Source organism: Lissotriton helveticus, chromosome 2_1 (assembly GCF_964261635.1).
Source record: "Lissotriton helveticus chromosome 2_1, aLisHel1.1, whole genome shotgun sequence".
Classification (NCBI taxonomy): domain Eukaryota; kingdom Metazoa; phylum Chordata; class Amphibia; order Caudata; family Salamandridae; genus Lissotriton; species Lissotriton helveticus.
The window spans coordinates 941,747,630-941,773,082 of NC_136059.1; positions in this window are offsets into that span (position 1 = coordinate 941,747,630).

Consider the following 25,453-nt stretch of genomic DNA (forward strand, 5'->3'; position numbering starts at 1 on the left):
TTGATACATCTAGAATGAATGAATGAATGAAAATAAATTTGTAGAGCGCAACTTAACCCGAAGGCATCAAGGCGCTTAAGATGGTAAACTGTTTGCTCAGAAGAGGAGTGGGAGCGGGTTATTGGTAAGCACCCTGAAAGAGCCAGGTCTTAAGTGCCTTGCGAAAAAGGGCATGGAAAGCAAGCCCCTTGAGGTCATCAGGGAAGGTGTTCCAGAGTCTGGGGGTGAGAGCTTGGAAGGCCCTTCCGCCCCATCTGGCCTTGGAGACTCGAGGAACAACTAGCAGATTTTTGTTGGAGGAGCGAAGTGCTCTGCCCGGGAAATAAGGGAACACAATTGACCGAATGTCTTTGGGCCCAGTGCCATTCAAGGCATAATGCGTAAGGCAGAGGGCCTTAAAGTTTATCCTAGCCTGCATGAGGAGCCAGTGCAGGTTCTTCCTGATGGACGAACCCGAAGAGTGTTTTGGGGCATCCATAACAAACCGGGCCGCTGCGTTTTGCACAATCTGAAGGCGTTGGACCAAGCCGATGTTAATACCTAGATAAAGTGCATTGCAGTAGTCCAGCCTGGAGGCTATAAGAGCCACTGCAACCTGTTTGCGGGCTTCAAAGGAGAGGTAGTGGGTGATTTTTCTTAAAATCCTCAGAGCACCACAGCAGGTGGAGAGTGTCCTGCTAACCTGTTTCTCAAGGGAAAGAGTGGTGTCCAGGATAACACCCAAATTACTGGCGGAGAAAGAGGGCGTGGGGCAGATGCCAAGGGCAGGGGGGCACCAGTCCATTGACCAGGTCTCATGCTTGGCTCCAAAGATGAGGACCTCGGTTTTTTCCCCATTCAATTTAAGGAAGTTCTTGACCATCCAGTCAGCGACCGCCTCCATACAATTTTTAAAGTTAAGAGCTGTAATATCCACAGATTGTGTTATGGAGACCATGATCTGTGTGTCGTCGGCATAGGAAAGAACTTCTAGGCCAAAGGACCTTACAAGCCTGGCGAGTGGGGCCACATAAATGTTAAAAAGCATAGGGCTCAAAGAGGAGCCCTGGGGGACCCCACACTTCACAGGCTTGATTGGTGAGATGAAGTCGCCTAGCTTTACCCTTTGCTGCCATTGGTCAAGGAAGGATGTGAGGAGGCTGAGTGCGGGGCCATCTACACCCATCCTGCTAAGGCGGCTAGCAAGGATAGATGGAGAAAGGGTATCAAAAGCCGCCGTTAAGTCAAGCAGCACCAGTAGAGTCGTTTGGCCACTATCAACCTTGGCCCGAATGCTGTCGACAACAACAGTGAGTGCCGACTCGGTGCTGTGTGCCCTTCGGAAGCCATGCTGAGAGGGGTCTAAAGGACTGGAACTGTCGAGGAAGGCACTCAAGTGGTCGTTAAGGTGTGCCTCCAGGAGCTTAGCGGGGGCAGGGAGAAGGGAGATGGGACAAAAGTTTTTAAAGTCCCCGGGTCCAGTGTGGGCTTTTTCAGAAGGGGTTTGACAATGGCCGTTTTCCACATCGAGGGATAAACCCCTTCAGAAATAGCTAGATTCATGACCTCCATGAGAGGGGGCATAAGTACCTGCCTGCATTCTTTCAAGATTTTTACAGGACAGGGATAAAGTGGGGATCAGGACTTAAGCCTGTCCAAGAGCACACTAAGGTGGTCGGGGGTAAGAGGGGGAAAATGGGTGAGCCGAGTGGAGAGCTCGGTGGCTTCATTTTCCAGAGTTACGGCAGATGAGGGAGGGATCATGGGGTTGAGATTGAGGTTGAGGGTTTCCAAATCAGTGCAAATATCCAAGATTTCTGTGTGGAAATAGGTGGAAATCCGATCGCATAGATCTTGGGAGGCTATTATAGGGTCGGGAGCCTGAAGGAGGGATAAAGTGTTGACTATATTGAACAGGTCTCTGGGGGAAGTAAGTGAGCCAGTTAGTTTAGTAAAGTGCGCCTTCTTTTCAGCCAGCACTGCCGCTTAATAGCCCTTGAGGAGGGTTTTATATTTATCCTTCTCTATGGGTCCAAGTGTGATCTCCATAGTCTTTCTTGCCTCCTACAGCCCTGTCTATGGGTCCTAAGGGAATCTAGGCCATAATGTCTTGTGTTTTCCTAAATATTAATATATATATATTTTTTTGTTGTTGAAAAAAGTGGAGTAGCGCACCCATTGTGTACCTATCTCTGTGGGTGCGCAGATTCAAACCGCCATATTGGTAAAGTCATGAAGGATGCACGTTTCAGCCAGCCCACTCCACATACGCTTACATGGAGGGAACTACAACTCTACATGTCCCGGGTCTTCCCTGTAGTGATCTGCTGATCATAGGTCTAGTTGTCAGTATGCCACAGTCACTCCCTCACAGCTGATTTACACCCACAACACACCCATGCAGCACAGGTGTTTCAGGACATGTGACGCTGCCAATAAAAAGGGCCGGGCGCACGTGCTCACGGCCATTTCAATTCTCTATCTGGGTGTGTCCATGTGGTATTATGTATGGATGAGGGGCTAGGTACTTACCACATCACATTCCCCACTGCCGGAGGTAACATGATGACGTCTGCACCACGATATTCAATCATAAAGGGCCCTTCTTGAGGTGCACAGAGTTGGTGGCAGCCGAGGCACTTTGGCCGACACGGGCCTCCCGCAATGTGGCGATGACTTGAGGTGCACAGAGTTGGTAGCAGCCGAAGCACTTTGCCCGACACTGGCCTCCTGCCTTGTTGCGATGACTTGAGGTGCACAGAGTTGTTAGCAGCCGAAGCACTTTGCCCGACACTGGCCTCACGCCACGTGGCGATGACTTGAGCTTCACTGAGTTAGTGCCACCAGAGCTGAGTGGGTATGCAGCCTGCGATGATGCCTAGGCCTGATACACCATCCTGGCAATCAAAACCCTATTTGAATTGTGAGCTCAGCTAGACCATGTGTATGCCAAAGGCAGCGGACTGTACTGACATGATTCCTTGGCGCGTTGCAACAGGATGAGCTGGGGGCCTGTGCCGCGGAATCCAGTGATGGATGAGGAGGTTGCTCCGGCATGTGGTGGGCCCTCTAGGAGATACACCAGTGGCGGCAGGTGAATATTGAGGTCTGGGTGTGCAGGATCGGGCAGTCATCGCTGGGCGGTGGACTGGTCTGGGAAGCAGGGCTATGCTTGTGAAATATGTAGGAATCATGCACACTGCCTGAGAAGTTTACAACAACATTAGTTCACACGCCCCGGTGGTCCAGTTTTGCCTGCACATTGTTGGAATGCATGTTGTTTCTGTTGTGGTGATTGTGTGCAGTGTCGGCAGGGGGCACAAGTAGTACATGCACAGGAAGCCTGCAATGGCGTGATTACCTTGCTTGGTCTCCAGCTGTTCCTGCGCAGTGTGGGTGAAGTGAACATGAAGGTGTATCAAGCTGGAACGAACTGTGATGCTTACAGGTATGATGAATCCTGCATAATGAGACCATAACAGAAGTTCATGTGGTTATAACGTTCTTTTTCTTTCCTACGAAGGTTACGACCACACAGACTTCTGTTACAGTCATTTTGTGCAGCATTGATCATACCTGTAAGCATTTCGGTTTGTCCAAGTGCAATACATTGTACCATATTACGTTTGTGACCAAACTAACGCTAGACCATTATCTTCATTTATCCAACAGGTTTCTGAATACGAAGTATTGGGATTTTCAGGACAATCTACAGTTATTTCGATCCACAAGTTGCCCTGATGATGTTCCCCGTTAGGAATGTCACTCGTTGTTTGATGTTTTTGTGTTGTTAATTTATGTTTTTCTAATAAAGTACTGTTTTTTGTTTTTCTAATAAAGTACTATGTTTCCACTACTGTTGACTAGTAGACTGCATGACCTGGTGCACCCCCATTTCAGTGACTACAATCTCGGATCTGGAGCACGGAGGCGTCAAACAACGGCTGGGTTTGGGGTTGGTTGTGCAGGACTACTATGAATTGGGGTGAGCGTGTGGTGCGGATACAGTGGCCCAACGTTGCTTTTGTGGACATGCATCCAAGACGTGTGAGGAAGTTTAATAGGGCTGGCTGTGAGACTCCTCTGGCTCTGGCAGTTGTTAGTTGGAAGGTACCAGAGGCCAACAGGTGCAGCACAGCCAGCTGCTTTGTTAGTGGAAGGATGTTGATTGTCCGCTGTGTCGGTACCGCCAGCCTGTGGGCAATGTGGCAGTGTGCACCAACTTGAGACTGGGGCGATAATTCTTTCGCCACTTTTGCTGCGCTAAAGTGCTACTAACTCGGCGATAAGTCCCCTCTCTTGGGCTATAGGGTGACTCAAAAACGAGCCCTTGTGTTTATTAGGACTTTGTTGTAGCTACTTGCAAATCACAAGAAATTATGAAAAAACAAGAAAAGTGGGCAGGGTACCAACACCCTGACTCCCCAGACCTGCTCAGGGGATCCCACAAAAAATCCTAGGACCCAAAAATTATTATTTCTTTTTTTAAAGTGGCTGGGTGAGCGAATCCGAACAAAAAATTTAAAAAACCGGTGCAAACTGCCAATATCGCCAGTTTTCAAGCGATAGCTTCCGCACAAAACATCAGCCACGAATGAGAGCAACAACTAACGCTAATGATATGCAGAGTAGGCGTTCCCGTGCAAACAAAACACGAAAACATCACTTCTCGATATTTTCAACGACTAGCCAAATCTGCGATGCGATCCAAAAACAGGCGATAAGCCGTTTTAGCAGTAAGAATTTAACATCTGCCTTTTACTGGTGAAAATCAGGACCACTACCTACAGTATGAAAGGAAGCCCAGCCCAGAGCCACATCTGAAGACCAACACATGTCATAGAGCTACTGATCATGCAGCTCGGACATTCAAGAAGGCCACAACAGCCATCTCCACCACCCCAGGACCTCCCCCCGGACTCCCCCCACTACCACAGAGGCAGTGCAGAACAGGACATGACCGCTGGCCTCCTCGACGCAGGCCCCCTGCAAACCCAGCGGCACAGCACCTCAGAGTTATGTCTGTACAGACTACTGCCTTCACAATTCAGATCTTGTCGCGATTGTAGAAGACGCAGTCCAGTAGGCAACAGACAATGCTACCAGTGCGGCCCACCGGTACCTCGCATCACCGCAGGCTGCACAAACGCTGAGTTCTTCTGGTGCCACTAACTGTGCTGCTCAACTCAATGCCACATGGCTGTGTGCCCTTGCTGACCGCTGCCTCCTGCCTACACTGTGGTCAGCAAGGCTCACAATTCAAATTCAGTCTTGATTTATTAATTGCAGAATGAATTGTACTCTATAGCCTCGGATTTTGTCAAGAGGAAGTGAAAAAAGTATTCCTCGATGTCTGTGCTGACTACTGCCTTCAATCTACACTGTGGACAGCAGGGCTCACAATTTAGATGGAGTTGCGATTTCAGATGACACAGTCCAGTAGGCAACAGATATTGCTCCCAGTGCGGCCCGCCCGCACCACGCTTCATCCCCGGCTGCGCACACGCTGAATGCTTCTGATGCCACTAACTCAGTGCACTACAAGTCACCACCATGTGGCCTTATTCAGGCACAATTAATTAGGCAAAACACATTGCTCCCAGTGCGACCCGCCCGCTGGCTGTGCACACGCTGAGTGCCACTGTTGCAACTAACTCAGTGCACCACAAGACAACACCACAGGGTATTGGGCCCTTGCTGAACGCTGCCTCCAGCCTACACTGTGGTCAGTAGGTCTGACACATATCCAATCCAATCCTGTCTTGCAAGGATACACCATCATCATCATTAGCTGCGCACATGCTGAGCTCTTCAGGTGCCACCAACTCTGTACATAACAACTCATGGACCCTAAATGATTTGTGCTGTAGACACCGGGCGCAACAATATCACCTCAGGCAGCACGAATATTCCAAAAGGACATTAACAATTTCTTCACATGAGCACGCTCATCTCTGGTGCCCCTACCTCACTGCACCACAACTCATGGACCCTTTATGATAGAATCTTTTGTGTATGATTTCAGATCTGCTACTCCTACCTCAGCGCACCACAAGTCATGGATCCTTTACAATAGAATCTTTTGTGTGTTATTTCAGATCTGGTGCCCCTACCTTAGTGCACCACAAGTCATGAACCCTTTATGATTGAATCTCTGTGTGTGATTCGATGATCACTGTTGTAGTTGTTTCCAGCACCAACCATTCCCTGAGAGCTGGCTTACACTCACCCCACACGCACAGACGTCACTGGACATGTGACCCTGGTAATAATAAGGGGCCGAGGGCATGTGCCAGTAGCCGGTTCCACTATCTAACTGTGTCTGTGTGTTCATTATGTATGCATGATGGCCCTGGGCCCTACCACACTACATTGTGCTGTTGACTGCGCACACAACCATGTTACCTCTGGCAGTGTGGAAGACCTCGTCTGGGTCATTCTGTGAGTACATGGGTAGAGACTGGATGATTAGAGTACTGCAAGGAGAGTGTATTGTGAATTTATAAGTGCTTGGGGATTGGCAGAGTGATTGGATAAGTACATATGTTGGCGGAGCCTAACCCCCGAGCACGAGCTTGGCTCTAATTGGCTGCCAACCAGTGGCAACCCCGGCGGAGCATCAGGATTGCAAACCAAGCCTCGGGAGTGCCGACGCTGTGCACGGAGTGTGACTAGGCACGGCACCGGTTCCTGAGGCACCCGCCTTCTTTGCTACGGGATCCCCACAGCCTTTGCTCTAGTACCCTGGGTTCCCACCTACTAAAATTTGGGCCACTGGCTAGCGGGAATACCACACGGATGCCTGGAAAACCGAGTCCAGGAGCTTGGAATTCTCATTGTGGTATACTGCATTCTCATTCAGTGGATACCCTCCCAGGTCATTGATCTCTGGATCCCCTAAAGCGAGCTGCTGGGTCCTTGGAGCACTGCTAATAAAAGGCCCAGAATCCCATCTGCAAGATATTCCCACAGTGGATCATTAACATACAGCGGATAGAATCTACGGAATTCTGTAAGCGTAAGCAGAGTGGGCAGAGCCGGCGTACGTCAGTCAGGGGCGCAACTAGAGTCAAATTTCAGGGGAGGCTGAGTGCAGCTCATTTTGTGGACACCTCCCCAATAAGCTGATGTTTGAGCAGCCATCCTGCCGCTAAACCGCACCACGCCGAGGGAAAGGGGGCGACGGAACACATGATATGTAAGTTCCTAACGTGGGGTGTAAGCTTGGATTTAAGGCAACTGCGACTTCTGGGGCTCATGTGAGAGCTGGTTATTCAGCACGTATTGAGGCTGCATCCATACAGGATTCATAAGGATTCCAATTCCCACAAGGCAACGTGGTAATCACTGCAGCCCATTGGGGCTAACGATGACGCCAAATATTGGCTATTGGAGGACTCATATTCTGCCATCTGACTTTAAGTCTATGAGGAAGATGTTTTATCGAAACTCGTCAGGTGATGTCATGTGCTTTTAATCATCAGCAAGCACGTCTGCCTATACCAAATAAAGCGGATGGGGAAAGCTACTTACACTCTAGTGTGGCTCTTTTGTGGACACTTCCCCAACGAGCTTGATATGGCAACATGATATATTTTTTTCATCGGCGGTAAATTAGATGAATTATTTACAATTATGAATATAATGGTTTTTAACATCGCATTTCCAGTATAAATATTTATATTTATATATTTATTTATTCTTATGTAAAAAACCTCGTATATATTATTTACAAATGTATATAATGTTCTATTTACTATTGGAATGTTTGGACTGTGTTGGATTATTGATTTTAGACATCATGTATTTTATTCAATCAAACGGTATTATATAAGAGTATGTCTTCAGTTTCCATACAATGTTTACACTGAATTGAGCCATTCTCGCGCACTTTTGCACTTTAAATACCCTCCTCTATGTTGTTGACATGTCATGTGGTCAAGCCTCTTGGAGGAGGCAAAACGCGTCATGGTGGACTTGCTGGGCGAGAATCTATGCACAATAAAGCACTGAAGGAATTGCACCAGTACAAGGGTCTACTCATCGTCATTTACCTTTGAGTGGGATTGTTTATGTGGCGAGAACTTTTCTATTTCCATGTACCAAGGAGCTTCAGTGGTACGAGTGGAACCCCTCTTCGACCGTGGGCTTAGCGGCAGGAAGCTGTTGGTTCTGTAACCCATAACCAGCATTACGAGACTCTGGCTGGGGAAGTCGCCGATAGCCCCTGTGAGCTGCGCAAGAGTTTTACCGGGATTGAAGGAGTCAGCATTAACCGAGTCGGCCGACCGAAGATGGTGCTGACAGCCCTGCTCAGGTAGGACTAATTGCAGAATTCACAGTGAAGAGTGTGCCCGGAGCAAGCGCGGACAATTATTTTTGCGCTTTCATCCGGTCCTCAGTGCTGTGCTTAAACGCCATAATAAAGCAGCAAACATGTCCGCAGATGTGTTACGACATAGGGAGAAGGCTGCCGAATTCTTGTTTATTGACTCCCCGGCGGGGGAGTCGACTTCTTCTTCGAGGCATATTGATGCAGGCATTGGCAATCCTAATGTAAGGGAAATGTTCAGAAAACTGGAAAAATTAATGCGCAAGGAGGAAGCTAAGTGGTGGGAGAAAAATCATTGTCCCGCTACCTACAAGTGGGTAGAGTGCCGAGAGGTCTCCGCATTACCTTGTCACCAAGCTACCATAACCCGGATCCGGCCATGTTGGCCGAATGGGCAGAAACCAATTTGGAATCTTTGAGTATATTAATGGGCATTTTAGTTAAATACGCGGAGAGCGAGCGCGTGAAGTTTCAAATGGAAATTGAAAATCTGGAAGTAGAAATAAGCAAGATGGAAACAAATTACCAAAATAAAAAAATGAGAGATGACATGATGATAAGGTTGGGAAAGGATGAAGACATATTAAAGAAAAGAAAGGCGTTTAAATTTGAGCGTGACCGGTTAGATTACCATAACGGACAGGTGTTCACATTTGCCCGCAGGTATGACACCGTTAAAGCTCGAGTGGGGAGATCAGGACAAAACACACATGATGAGGTGTCAATCTCAGCTTCATCTACAGATCTTAGTTCTGCAGCTGCAAGTGACCCAGAGGGAAACCCTACGTGTGCAAAAAAGGTGGGGTTTACAAAGCTGTCCCTGGCGCAGGAGGTAAGCTGCCTTTGCCAAGATCACCGGGACACGCTGATACCCAGAGTGCAAACAGGCAGCAAATCAAACAGCAAAGGGCCAGCTACAAGCAGCACCAAAGACGCAAATCCCGCAAAAGAAAAGAAAAGCGGAGAAAAGAAAGTGACAAGGGGCAAATGGAACAGATTCCAAAATCGAACCCCGGTCCAGCCATCTGCCCCAACACAGTAATCAACCTTACAGATATGAAGCTAACACAGAAAGATGAAGCAGTCCTAGAATTAGGGCTGACATTTTGTCCACCGTGTAACTTCAATTATGCCAACACACGTATGGATGCATATAGATTTGTAAGAAAGTTGAAACTGAGTAAGTTCCATCAACTACAACCACTTAGAAAGACTCAAAGTGAAACACCCAGTAGCCCATCCCTACTAACTGCAGGAGAGCACCCGATGTTTGAGGACATTTGGTCACTTCAAAATGAAGGGAACAACTTTACAGACATGACAGTTTCAACATCAGTGAAAGACTTGGGGATCTGTAGGATTTCCTTCAAACCGAAATCAGTGTTTCAACCTGTCATGACACATGATAACCTGGATGTTTACCAAGAATTGATCACTCAAGATCTGAAACAATTATATGTTGCCACAAAGAAAAAGCATTTTGCTATCAATAAACAAAACCAATGCTACAAACACATGATTAAAAAGCTGGAATCTGAACGGACATTATCGTGAGACAAGCAGATAAAGGCGGGAACATCGTTTTATGGCCACGCCCTATGTACATCAAGGAAGCAGAATCACAATTGGGGGACCCACTGTGTTATAGAAAGAGCAATATCTTAGCAATCAAGGCAGCATGGACCGATCAATATTCAAAGCTGGTGGCATGGAGGAGTGGCAACTTAATTTCAAATGATGAATTCCGTTTTCTTAAGAAAGAACATCCGGTTATTCCAACATTTTACTTGATACCAAAAGTACATAAAAATATCGACACACCACCTGGCAGGCCGATAATCTCAGCCATAAACAGCTCAACTGAAAATATTTCAAAGTACATTGATTTTTTCTTGCAGGAGTGGGTAAAAGATTTGACTTCCTTTGTCCAAGACACCACAGATTTTATCCGTAAATTGGAAGATGTGACCTGGAATTCGGAGTGTTTATTAATGACTTTGGATGTCACTTCATTGTATACGTCAATTAGACATTGCGACGGACTAAAAGCCATGGAACATTATCTAAATAAACGCCCAATGAATTTTTCAAACCACAACAAGATGATTTTAACCATGTTACAAATTTGCCTAGAGCAGAATTTTTTCCTTTTTAATAATCAAGTATACCAACAAATAAGGGGTGTGGCTGTGGGAGCTTGCTTCTCCCCCAGCTTCGCATGTTTGCACATGGGGCTGTGGGAGGAGCAGGTTCTCATGGGCGAGCACCGAGCGACTATGGAGGAACATTTTGCATTATACCTAAGATATATTGATGACTTGTTTATGGTTTGGAGGGGCCCACAAAGTAAGGCTGAGGCATTTGTAAATGAATTGAATGATAACAACTTGAATTTACAATTTACGTCTATGATCAATGCAAAGTAAATTTGTTTTCTTGACTTTGAGGTGTATGTGGAAGACACTGGTTTGGCTACAAAATTACACAGAAAACCAACTGCGGGCAATACTGTGCTGCATGCGGCTAGTCAACCTCCGCACCATCTGATACACAGTATCCCCTACGGGGAGATGCTGCATATCAGAAGAATTTGTAGTTCTGATTCAAAATGCATTAAAGCACAGGAAGCTAGTATAAGGCGATTTTTGGAGAGAGGGTACTCCAAGGAGATACTCAATAAAGCTATGGAATGCACAAAAACCTTAACTAGACATCAGGCGCTAATTTACAAAAACACAGTGGTCAAGCCCAACTTCATACAACCAAAGATACAGCCCAGAGTCATTTTAACCTTTAATAGACAACACTCTGAAATCAGGAAAATCTTCTATAAGAATTGGAATTTGGTAAAGGGAGACCCTGTTATAGGTAGTCTGGTTGCTAACAATCCTGAACTAACCTTTAGAAAATATCCCTCCATGGGCAATGTTTTGGTAAGTAATAGCCCAGAAGTATCCATCTCAAGCACATGGATGGCACTAAGTAGGTGCTTCAAAAAATGCTCAACATGCAAAGCTTGCCGACACGGTTGTAACAAGACCCATTTTACCAGTTCTTTTAGAACTGAACCAGTACCCATCAACAAGAGATTAACCTGTAAAACTGACTACGCGGTCTATGTGCTGCAGTGTCCATGTGGGTTAAAAATATGTGGGCAGCACTCGACTGTCCGCCCGCAAAAGGATCCTGCAGCACATTAGAGCCATTACAGGAAAAGATCATGCTTACCCAGTGGCACGCCACTTTGAATTAAGACATGACAGTGATCCCAAGTATCTTCAATACTTTGTAATTGATACAGTATTGCCCCTAAAACGTGGAGGAGACAGAGAAGCTAGACTGCGTCTCCTTGAGACACGTTACATATTGGAATTAGACAGTAAAAACCCAGGGAGATTGAACGCCAGCGAGGATATGCATACATGTCTTTAATTCTGAACTGGGAGGCCTAACTCTTTGTAATAGGATTGCAGATTGCCACATTGAGGTGCCTAGAATGAAGGTTGTTACAGAAATGAATAACAACTAGGAGTGTGTGACACCATCATTCCCTGATTTTATCATATGCAAACGTTTATTTAATATGTTTACACGAATTTAGCACTTTAGGATTTTATGGTTAGTAGGCACAAGCACCAATGTATTTATTCTGTCTACAGCACTTTAAGGAGGGTATCTAAAGAGTTCCTAATACAGGATGATACAGAAAAGGGGGGGTGGTGATGAACAGAGTGTCTGAATTAAGCAGACCACTCTTACCCAGTCCAAAGATCAGGGCTTGATCCATCACCGTTATTTATCTCACTGCCCCATCCCAGCTCAGAACCTGGCTATATGCAAATTAGTCTGTCCCTGGCCCAGTGCATCATGGGAACAGGGCAGACCAAACTACCAAGCCAATTCTTCACCAGAAAGGAGACAAGCTACCGGGGACCGGTTTCTGGCATTTCAGCCTCTTCGGCCCGGCTTGCTTGAATCCTGATGGAGCAGTGAGAAAGGGACTCATGTCTGAGTATACCCTGCCACACCTATAGTGGCCAAAAACGATACAGAAAAGGGGGTGGTGATGAACAGAGTGTCTGAATTAAGCAGACCACTCTTACCCAGTCCAAAGATCAGGGCTTGATCCATCACCGTTATTTATCTCACTGCCCCATCCCAGCTCAGAACCTGGCTATATGCAAATTAGTCTGTCCCTGGCCCAGTGCATCATGGGAACAGGGCAGACCAAACTACCAAGCCAATTCTTCACCAGAAAGGAGACAAGCTACCGGGGACCGGTTTCTGACATTTCAGCCTCTTCGGCCCGGCTTGCTTGAATCCTGATGGAGCAGTGAGAAAGGGACTCATGTCTGAGTATACCCTGCCACACCTATAGTGGCCAAAAACGATACAGAAAAGGGGGTGGTGATGAACAGAGTGTCTGAATTAAGCAGACCACTCTTACCCAGTCCAAAGATCAGGGCTTGATCCATCACCGTTATTTATCTCACTGCCCCATCCCAGCTCAGAACCTGGCTATATGCAAATTAGTCTGTCCCTGGCCCAGTGCATCATGGGAACAGGGCAGACCAAACTACCAAGCCAATTCTTCACCAGAAAGGAGACAAGCTACCGGGGACCGGTTTCTGGCATTTCAGCCTCTTCGGCCCGGCTTGCTTGAATCCTGATGGAGCAGTGAGAAAGGGACTCATGTCTGAGTATACCCTGCCACACCTATAGTGGCCAAAAACGATACAGAAAAGGGGGTGGTGATGAACAGAGTGTCTGAATTAAGCAGACCACTCTTACCCAGTCCAAAGATCAGGGCTTGATCCATCACCGTTATTTATCTCACTGCCCCATCCCAGCTCAGAACCTGGCTATATGCAAATTAGTCTGTCCCTGGCCCAGTGCATCATGGGAACAGGGCAGACCAAACTACCAAGCCAATTCTTCACCAGAAAGGAGACAAGCTACCGGGGACCGGTTTCTGGCATTTCAGCCTCTTCGGCCCGGCTTGCTTGAATCCTGATGGAGCAGTGAGAAAGGGACTCATGTCTGAGTATACCCTGCCACACCTATAGTGGCCAAAAACGATACAGAAAAGGGGGTGGTGATGAACAGAGTGTCTGAATTAAGCAGACCACTCTTACCCAGTCCAAAGATCAGGGCTTGATCCATCACCGTTATTTATCTCACTGCCCCATCCCAGCTCAGAACCTGGCTATATGCAAATTAGTCTGTCCCTGGCCCAGTGCATCATGGGAACAGGGCAGACCAAACTACCAAGCCAAATCTTCACCAGAAAGGAGACAAGCTACCGGGGACCGGTTTCTGGCATTTCAGCCTCTTCGGCCCGGCTTGCTTGAATCCTGATGGAGCAGTGAGAAAGGGACTCATGTCTGAGTATACCCTGCCACACCTATAGTGGCCAAAAACGATACAGAAAAGGGGGTGGTGATGAACAGAGTGTCTGAATTAAGCAGACCACTCTTACCCAGTCCAAAGATCAGGGCTTGATCCATCACCGTTATTTATCTCACTGCCCCATCCCAGCTCAGAACCTGGCTATATGCAAATTAGTCTGTCCCTGGCCCAGTGCATCATGGGAACAGGGCAGACCAAACTACCAAGCCAATTCTTCACCAGAAAGGAGACAAGCTACCGGGGACCGGTTTCTGGCATTTCAGCCTCTTCGGCCCGGCTTGCTTGAATCCTGATGGAGCAGTGAGAAAGGGACTCATGTCTGAGTATACCCTGCCACACCTATAGTGGCCAAAAACGATACAGAAAAGGGGGTGGTGATGAACAGAGTGTCTGAATTAAGCAGACCACTCTTACCCAGTCCAAAGATCAGGGCTTGATCCATCACCGTTATTTATCTCACTGCCCCATCCCAGCTCAGAACCTGGCTATATGCAAATTAGTCTGTCCCTGGCCCAGTGCATCATGGGAACAGGGCAGACCAAACTACCAAGCCAATTCTTCACCAGAAAGGAGACAAGCTACCGGGGACCGGTTTCTGGCATTTCAGCCTCTTCGGCCCGGCTTGCTTGAATCCTGATGGAGCAGTGAGAAAGGGACTCATGTCTGAGTATACCCTGCCACACCTATAGTGGCCAAAAACGATACAGAAAAGGGGGTGGTGATGAACAGAGTGTCTGAATTAAGCAGACCACTCTTACCCAGTCCAAAGATCAGGGCTTGATCCATCACCGTTATTTATCTCACTGCCCCATCCCAGCTCAGAACCTGGCTATATGCAAATTAGTCTGTCCCTGGCCCAGTGCATCATGGGAACAGGGCAGACCAAACTACCAAGCCAATTCTTCACCAGAAAGGAGACAAGCTACCGGGGACCGGTTTCTGGCATTTCAGCCTCTTCGGCCCGGCTTGCTTGAATCCTGATGGAGCAGTGAGAAAGGGACTCATGTCTGAGTATACCCTGCCACACCTATAGTGGCCAAAAACGATACAGAAAAGGGGGTGGTGATGAACAGAGTGTCTGAATTAAGCAGACCACTCTTACCCAGTCCAAAGATCAGGGCTTGATCCATCACCGTTATTTATCTCACTGCCCCATCCCAGCTCAGAACCTGGCTATATGCAAATTAGTCTGTCCCTGGCCCAGTGCATCATGGGAACAGGGCAGACCAAACTACCAAGCCAATTCTTCACCAGAAAGGAGACAAGCTACCGGGGACCGGTTTCTGGCATTTCAGCCTCTTCGGCCCGGCTTGCTTGAATCCTGATGGAGCAGTGAGAAAGGGACTCATGTCTGAGTATACCCTGCCACACCTATAGTGGCCAGAAACGATACAGAAAAGGGGGTGGTGATGAACAGAGTGTCTGAATTAAGCAGACCACTCTTACCCAGTCCAAAGATCAGGGCTTGATCCATCACCGTTATTTATCTCACTGCCCCATCCCAGCTCAGAACCTGGCTATATGCAAATTAGTCTGTCCCTGGCCCAGTGCATCATGGGAACAGGGCAGACCAGACTACAAAAGCCAATTCTTACACTGGGAAGGCAACAAGCTTCCGGGGACCGGTTTCTGCCATTTCAGGCGTCTTCGGCCCGGCTTGCTTGAATCCTGATGGTGCAATGAGCAAGGGACTCACATCTGAGTATACCCTAAGCAGAGCTGCTCTGTGCTTCAATTAAAATCTGCCGAAGCTGAATCATTGTGGTCCGTCTCCCTTTGTTTGCTGGTGTGTGCTCGGGGCCAGGCTGGGTCGGAGACGCCGAGAGAGATTCAAGGAGAGTCACGTGGTATATATATATATATATATATATATATATATATATATATATATATATATATATTACCTACTGGCGGTCGCCAGTAGGTATATATAGTTAGGATTTTTTCTCTATGGGTTTTTTGAAAATTCTATGTCTAATAACTTTGGTGTTTGTGGACGGAATCGGCTGAAATTTTCAGGAAAATGGCACATTTTGTTTCTGAGCAGCCCTTGAAAATTTGGGGGGGGGTTCGTCCAGTGGGGGCCGAGAAAAAAGGGGGGTCCCAAAACGTGTTTTTAACATTGAGTTTTCCATAGGGCGGTTGGCCTCACTTTTAGCCCGAACGGCTGAATGGATTTGCACGAAACTTGGCAAAATTGTAGGGACTGGTAGCCCGATGTGCCTTTTGTAGGTCTCAATATATGTGCTCCAGTGGATTTTGAGAAATTAACGTTTAAAAAAAGATATATATCTGTAACAGCGGACCGGTTAGCGCTCTGGTTCGCGGACTTTTCGCGCAACGGAGCTTTGTGAAGCGAAGCTGATTGGTTCTCCGGCGTCTGTCAACATTCCAAACAGTCCGTAGCGGCCGCCATCTTGTCTCTCGGTAGGATCGAGAGACAAGAGGAGGTCAAAACAAAGGGGGAAATAACTATAAGGGGGCATAGTAGATCCTCGCTGACCCCCTAGGTTTGATGTGGAGGTTTTAAAAGGGCCCCGCGGGGCAAAAAAAAACCAAAATAATAATAATCGAACGGCTGAATGGATTTGCACGAAACTTGGCAAAATATTAGGGACTGGTAGCCCGATGTGCCTTTGCTAGGTCTCAATATATGTGCTCCAGTGGATTTTGAGAAATTAACGTTGAAAAAAAGATATATATCTGTAACAGCGCTCCGCTTCGCGTACTTTTCGCGTTACGGAGCTTTGCGAAGCTGATTGGTTCTCCGGCGTCTGTCAACATTCCAAACAGTCCGTAGCGGCCGCCATCTTGTCCCTCGGTAGGATTGAGAGACAAGAGGAGGCCAAAGCGAAGGGGGAAATGACCATAAGGGGGCATAGTAGATCCTTCCTGACCTCTTAGGTTTGATGTACCATTTTGCCAAGTTTGGTGTAATTCCGTTCAGCCATTCAGGCTGTAGACGTATGTAAATGTCCTATGGAAAATTGCATGGGGAAAACACATTTGAAAGTGTTGAAATTTAGAACCAATTAAAATGTTACTTTGGTTTTGTATTTGTGTGTGATGAAAGTTAATTGGTTATGTATATATCTCAAATGAGAGGAAACCACAGCCATTTTGTGATACTACTGTCTGAGGTACATTTGTGAGGAATTTTTGGTGGTGAATTTCTGGTGTTTGATTTACACAGTACTAACACTTCTGCTACTTTTAAAAAGGTGAGTTGTTAATTTGTAAGGGGAACTATGTTGTACACTTGAAGATAATTTGAAAAATGTTTTCTGTTATTTATTTGCAGTCCTTCTGTTATACTAAATACTTGATGAAGTTAGTTTTATATTATGTATTACTAAAAACGATAAATGAAAGTGATTATTTTTTTCTGCAATTTACAGCAAGCAATTTCAAAATAAAATGGCTCACAATGAAGAGACCGTGGCAATTTCTTTTGAATTGTCCACTACATTGATTGAAATTGAGAGCACCAATAATGAAATATTGTCACAAGGAGGACATGACTTGTATGATTCCATTAGATTGATTGAAATGGACAGCACCAAGAATGAAATATTGTCACAAGGAGATGACTTGAATGATTCCACTACATTGATTGAAATTGAGAGCACCAATAATGAAATATTGTCACAAGGAGGAGATGGCTTGTATGATTCCATTAGATTGATTGAAATGGACAGCACCAATAATGAAATATTGTCACAAGGAGGAGATGACTTGAATGATTCCACTACATTGATTGAAATTGAGAGCACCAATAATGAAATATTGTCACGAGGAGATGACTTGAATGATTCCACTACATTGATTGAAATGGACAGCACCAATAATGAAATATTGTCAGAAGGAGGAGATGACTTGAATGATTTTTTTGATCAATCTCTTGATGGCGAATTTATCGAGTGTTTGGAGACCATAGAGTTACAAGAATCATCATTGCAGACTTTTAATGAGGAGATTCCAGATGAGATGATTGAAGAGGAAATTACTGATGAGGACATGTTACTAGTTGTTTCAAATTTAGAAAATTCTGAAGAATAAATTTATATTTAGAAATCAAAAATTGTTTGAGACATTATTTATTTTTATTTTTAATTTATGAGGTTGTAGCGAAGTGATTGTAGTATAAAATGAGACTTATAGTATAGAGTGCAACATTTTTATGTTACATGGTAAGTTTACTCATATTTACTTCCCTTCTGCCACTATATTATCTCCAATGTGTATTTGACATGTCTTCTTCATCTCCGGCCTCCTTTCTCTCACTGTGTGTCTCCGATGCATCTTATCGCTGGTATTTTGTGTAATTACAGAAGAGAGTAAAATAAAATAGTTCGGAACGTGAAAAGGGGGCAAAGTAGAGTACTCCTCACCCCCTAGGCCTTTTTAGGCGGTCCTAAAAGGATCAGTTTCTGCTTTCCTGAGAGATTATGGTATGAGTTCCATATACCACAATAACTTGCATTACAACATGCAAGATATCTATCTCCTATTACCAACTTTTGGAGATATTCGCGCTAAGCGCGAATATCTCCAAAAAGTAACACCTGCCCTGAGCAGTTCTTAGCCATGTTATCCAATGGGAGGTGGATAACATGGCTAAGAGTATTAGCTCGGTAATGCATGAATATCGCTGAGTTTTTAGCGATATTCATGCATTGCGGCCGTTTATTATCGCATTTGCGATAAACCTTGATAATAGTAAGGTTTATCTTCGATAATTTCTGACGATGCTTAGTGGTAAAAAATTGGTTGGTAAGCATCGTTAGCGATAAATATCGCTTAACTTTGGTAATATGCCCCAACGTCTGTTAACGTTCGATTCGAAGGAAATGAGGAAGTGTTGAAAAACATTGTCTGCGCCATCTTGCCTTTTTTGAAATGCCACACTTTTGTCGTGCACGGCAGCCATTTTAGATGTCTTGACCAGACCCACTCTCTGCACGCTGTCGATTCGTAGCATGGCTCCTCACCCTCGTAAGCATCTCCCCCAGGCACTGGTCACCACCGCTCTCTGTCTTATGCATGGGCAATAAACCTTCCCCCATCTGCGCTGCTCTTCCCTGAGAATCACACTCTGTGCCCGCCCGACACCTCCCTTTCGCCCTATTCACTACCGCACCCTCTGACACTCCTCTTCCTCTGTGTCCGAATGTCCAGGCCGGTCCTAGGCTATCAGCTAGCCCTGCAGATGTAGTTTATGGCCCCAGCTGTAAAGAATCACCCCTCTTCAAAGGAGTTATAGTAGATCAAGGTCCACACCCGATGTGATCCGTCACAGCACACGCGTTCCTACTATCTGAAAACCATCCTGTATTGTGATTGGGGAGGGGACCGAGCCTGAAGCGGAAGATTCCAGGAATGACTCTTTGTACATCAAAGTTTTTACAATTATGTGTCACATTAAAAATATATAGTACTCCAACAAAGTAGTAGGAATATAAAACTTTAATAACATATAAATATATACAACAAAACAAAAACAGTAAAAACATTTAAACAACGAAGAGACCGTGGCAATTTCTTTTTAATTATCCAATAGATTTATTGAAATTGACAGCACCAATAATGAAATATTCTTGTCAGTAGCGGTCTGTTGTGCGAATAGTTCCAAGGCAGCAGAACGCGCTGAAATCTAGATGGCACGAAAGTGATGTCTAGTAAGTTGCCGCCCAGCAAAAAACGGCGTGGGGCGCCGCGGGGGTGAGTGAGTCCAGTAGGCACCACAGCTATTCTTACCGGCATTGCAGAATTACTGCTGGGGACAATGCCTGTGCTGTAGCAGGGTCACAGCAGAAACAAAAAGGATTCTGTTGAAGATGTTGTTGGTTTTCAATTTGAAAACAGTTCTGGTGTCAACTGCTATGCTAATGTAGTGGTTAATGTTTTGTTTTCTCTAGAAAATGTAAAAGAGGGGGAGGCAGTCCAAAGTTCCGTTAAAAGGGCAAAGGAAAGGATCGGTGGTTTGAACTATCAGTCAAAAAGGGGAGGGGGTGCAATAATTTTTCCTACCGGGTCACACTGTGCTTTCACCGGAAGTAAGGTCTGCAGGATTGTAGTAATTCAAAGTGAGGCTGGCGCCAGCATGGGAGCGCCGACGTCCCGCGGATACAGTTTCGTCACTCCACGGGCGATCATGGCAGTCATTCCCCATCGGGGGTCGGAGACTCCCGCGGCTCCTCTAGAATCTTCAAGGTCGTGGAGGACTACGGTGGTGGAGTCAACCAGTGACCGGGCCATTTCTTTATGTTGGGCCCGCTCTTGCCAGGTCGACCGCCATTTTGAGAGTTCGGCAGCTACCGGCGATCGCGGGGTCACATGAGCGGACGGGCTCCACCCTGCCGGGCGAGACGTTGCAGCATGGCCACAGTGGAAGAACCGTTATCTAGGTCGTTCCGAAACTGTGCAGCACTGTAGTTGTTAGGATGCCACCGCCTGGAGCGCTGAGGGTGCAGCTGGGAAGCCTCCACCTGGGGAGGCGGGAGAGGCCTGTTCGCACCGTCTCTCCCTCCCAGTGCACCCCACGGCGTCTCGCTTGAGATTTGTTATGGCCGGACCAGGCGATGAGGACGAGGGGGGGGTCGGAGGCATGTGCAAGACATCCCCCTCCAGTGTTGTCGCAGCCATTATAAAAGAAAGAAGTGTCCCGTCCGTCTTCGGGCCGGGCTTCCGGTGGATGTCGGCCGGACGCCCCTGGCTCTGGCCCCATGAACGGGTTTCTTGGTTTATCGGCTGCAGCCGGATCCCGTCGGCCTCGGCCCCCCGACCGTTGGTGGTCGGACCGGAAGAGCATGTGGCGGGACTACCTGCAACTCTCAAGGGCCACCGCGGCCGGACTGGGAGAGAGAGGGGAGGGTCGAGGAGACATTCCCCCCCCCCTGCAACTGTTCAGCGTTGTAAAGGCAATCCCCTGGCCGGGTCCCGCTGGTCTCGGCCTCTCCTCCGGCTACACCCTACGTTAGGATCTCCTGGCCGAGGCGTGGCAGCAGGACCTGCCTTATATGGGCTGCTCCCGGCTGGGCGTAGCCGGAACCCTGCCCCACCTTGGAAGTTTCCAGAGTGGGGGTGGATGTTCTACTGACTTGCATTTTCCCTAGTCTATCGATTTTTTTGGCGTGGCAGGCGGTGGGACAGCGAGGGGTGATTTGGTTTCTCTTACTGTTTTTCTGGTCTCTCACCACTGGCATAGTTTTAACGTTTTCTTGTTTCTAGGACATTAATAGGTTTTATCATTACGTTATGTTATCGTTTCTTTGTTCGTTGTTTAATAAAAGTTCATGTTCATCAGTGGCCTACTGATTTTCGTTTTCCTATTTTTTTCTTTCCAGGTTGTTTCATGGTAAAGTTTCTGTTAACAGGATACAGTGATCACTTCGTTATTATTGCATATGTCCTTTTCACTAGGGGTGCTCTCTGGTCGGGCCAGATGACGTATCTCTAGTAAATGGTCCGGGTGAAAAAGGTGCATCAATCAGTGGGGAGTAGATAGGCATGACAGATTACAACGGGGGAGAACGGTCCGCATTACGTACCCTTTCACTACTTGCAAAGATTTTCCTACGTTTATTTGCAAACAGGGAATACCTCCAAAAAGAACTAATTCCCAAACAGTCAATGTTCGGACAATCAATCAATCAATGAGGAATGAAATAGGTACGACGTGTTAAAGGCTTGCGTTACCTACCCTTCACTATCTGCAAAGGGAGATAGAATATTCCTATTCTTCCTCGTTTGCAGGTAGAGAAGATCGTTAAGAGAATTAACTTCGAACAATTCAATGCTCGATTGAAACAATCAACAAGGGGTACTGTGAACACAAATGAACGCCGCTTATATACATACGCATTGCTATTTTCAACAGGTTGTTCCTAATGTTTCTATTTTAGCGAGGTCAAAAGAGATTCCATTAGTGGCCTACTGATTTTGCTCGATTCCTTTTGTTTTTTTACACGATTTTTCGCTATCTGCAAAGACTAAACAGAGTATTGCGACTCTGTGCTTGTTTGTAAATAGAGAATGAACCAAAGAGAACAATCAATCAAATGGAGAGAGAAGCAGGCACGACGGATTACAAAGGGGGAAAGGGCTGCGTTAACTACCCTTCACTATCTGCAAAGAGAGAGTACTCCTAATAGAAATGAGGGGTGGGGGGCAGCAATCAAAGCAGATCAGTGTGCATAAACACGAAAAAAAAAATTCTTACCACGTACTTGACATTCGACAGCTTATGATATTTGCTATTAAAAAACCATTGAAATTCACTGAAAAAACCATAGGTTATAGACCATATATAGTTAGGAATTAGCATTTACAAAACCTTGAAAATTCACTGAAAAAACCATAGGTTATAGACCATATATAGTTAGGAATTAGCATTTACAAAACCTTATTTTACTCACACAAAACCATTGAAATTCCATATATAGTTAGTTGCACTAACTATATATTGCGCACCCGCAATCCACTGCTGATGATGTCACATATTACATCATTCATGACATGGTCAGTGACATCACTGATGACATCACTGATGACATCTCAAATGACATCACTGATGACATCTCACTTGACATCAATGATCACATCACTGATGATATCATTCATGTGACAATACAATGCATCTCCTCACATATTAATATAACCTCTGTTTCACCCAGTGTTAAAAACAGAGTATAATTTTTGAAACCATTGACACACCAATACTAGTTACTACATACGTACTCACTGATTCCTACGTCTACACACACATTCACTCATTCACCCATACAATCATTCATACATACAATCACTCATGTTTACAACACAATCATATGCACTCATACACCTATACAGACACTCACACTCTGCCACTCATCCATGGAGTTACTCACACACCTAGTCAGTCCTGTAAAGAATCAATCACACTTCCATTTTCTACTCTATACAGTTAAACATAGAGCACCTTACGTTTTCAACCATATACTAACACATACTTACTCTCTTATACAATCATTGATACAAGTACACATTGATCTGTACAGAGTCACACACCTCCCATCCAGCCACACACACACTCAGTCTCCCATGCAAATACTTGGGCAATCAATCAATAACCCATATAGTTACTCATATAGCTACTGATCAACACATGCAGCAGTTTACAGAACAACAGACATAATGATGCACAAATTAAGACAGTTTAGTCACTAACCCATGCACTCAGTGAGACACATTTAATCACTCACTCATACATTCAGTCATGCACCTACTAAATCCTTCGTCCAGACACTTATACATCCACTCATTCTTCAATATGTAAGACATATTTTAACTTTACAGAAACATAGTCACTGGATGTTGTCATCAGTGATGTCATCAGTGATGTCATTTGAGATGTCATCAGTGATGTCATCAGTGATGTCACTGACCATGTCATGAATGATGTAATATGTGACATCATCAGCAGTGGATTGCGGGTGCGCAATATATAGTTAGTGCAACTAACTATATATGGAATTTCAATGGTTTTGTGTGAGTAAAATAAGGTTTTGTAAATGCTAATTCCTAACTATATATGGTCTATAACCTATGGTTTTTTCAGTGAATTTTCAAGGTTTTGTAAATGCTAATTCCTAACTATATATGGTCTATAACCTATGGTTTTTTCAGTGAATATATATATATATATATATATATTACCTACTGGCGGTCGCCAGTTGGTATATATAGTTAGGATCGATTTCCATAGGGAAATCGCAACTTTCTATTTGGAATAAATAACTTTGGCGCCGGTTGAGGAATCAGCCTGAATTTTTCAGCAACTTTGCCTCGCGGCGCTCCGCTCCTTCCCTGAAAGTTTGGGGGGGATTTGTGAAGCGGGGGTCGAGATAAAAGGGGGGTCCCAAAACATGTTTTCCCCATGTTAATTTGCATAGGGCGGTCTGTCGCACTTTTAGCTCGAACGGCTGAATGGATTTTCACCAAACTTGGCAAAATTGTAGGGACTGGTAGCCCGATTGACCTTTGCTATGTCTCAAGATATGTGCTCCAGAGGATTTAGAGTAATTTAGGTTCAAAAAAATGTATATATCTGTAAGCGCGCCCCGGTGCGCGTACCGGGGAGCGCTCCGGGCGCGCCACGCGACCTGCGCACGGGAAGCTGATTGGCTTTCGGGTGTCTGTAAACATTCGAAACAGTCCGCAGCGGCCGCCATCTTGTGTCTCGGTAGGATCGAGACACAAGAGGTGGTAAAAACAAAAGGGAAAATAATGAAAAGGGGGCAGGGTAGACCCCCCTGACCCCCTAGGTTTGATGTGGGGGCCATAAAAGGGTTCCTCGGGTAAAAAAAAAAAAGTACTTTTTTTTTCAATTTTCGCGTGGGGAGCGCCCAGTACGCGCACCGGGGAGCGTACCGGGGAGCGTACTTTGGTGAAAAATAGTGAAAATAATAATGTAAAATAATCATTTTGAGTGATTACAGGTAGGGTAGCTCTGAAAAGAGCTTTTGGGTTGTGTGGCTGTTTTAGGTACCTACAAGTACATCCCACACACACCCACATGCACACAACCCTACACCCCCACAGTCACACACTCCCCACATACACCTTAAACACGCACACCTCCACCCACACCCAAACACCCCACAGCCCTACACCGACACCTTATACATCAACACTCACAACCACACATCCCACACACCCAGACACACACACCTCACCCCCCCAACACACACACACGCACACACAGATACCTCACAGACACACCTCACACATCCCACAAACCTCCCCCCACACACACACGCACACCTCACAGACACATCCACACATCCCACACATACACACACATCCTATACACATACTCCCCACACCCACACACACCCCAAACACACCTCACACACCCACACTTCCACCTACACCGAAACACCCCACACACCCACACCCAAACACACACTTTACACACCCACATCCCCACCCACACCCACATACCCCACACAGATATACACCTCATTCCCCCCAGACACACACACATACACACCTATACATGTTTATATCACTCTATGAAGACCAGTGAAAAAAACCTACATTATGAGGGCCACCCTTTCTGATCATCAGAGAATCAAAATGATCATACATTTTATGTTTATACTTTAATGACAGTATGAAAGTTATATCAGATTTTCAAAAAACGATTATGGGAATAGTTTTGAGACTTTCTGACATAACCCCCTTATGAGGACCGCACATGTCCCGTATCCAAGAGTTATGAAGACCATTTTTACACACTACATAAAGACAGCAAACAGCTTTACGAGGACCGGTGTGTGTTTTTTTACAAGTCTGTTTATGAGGACCAGATTATATTTTACATATAGTGTCTTCCTATTTGGCACAGTATATATTTGTCAAAAAAACAGTCTTTATTTGGATCCCTTTCGTATGTGACTGACAATTTATTACAGAATACATATGCATTTAGCAAACACTGCTTTCTTATTTCATCCAGCGAATATTTAACTGACCATACTGGATTTAAAATAGTGTATTATTTAGACAATACCTTTAAAAAATAGTTCCTAACTGCTAAATATCCATCTTTTCACTGTGTTTCCCTTTGAATTTGTGTAGTTCTGCATCCTCAATTCAGTTGGTATTTTGAACATTTGCGAAGTGAAGAGCTGCTTTTCAGTTTCCAGCCACATGTGCTAGTAAAAAATGTAGGGCCCGGATTAAGCATTG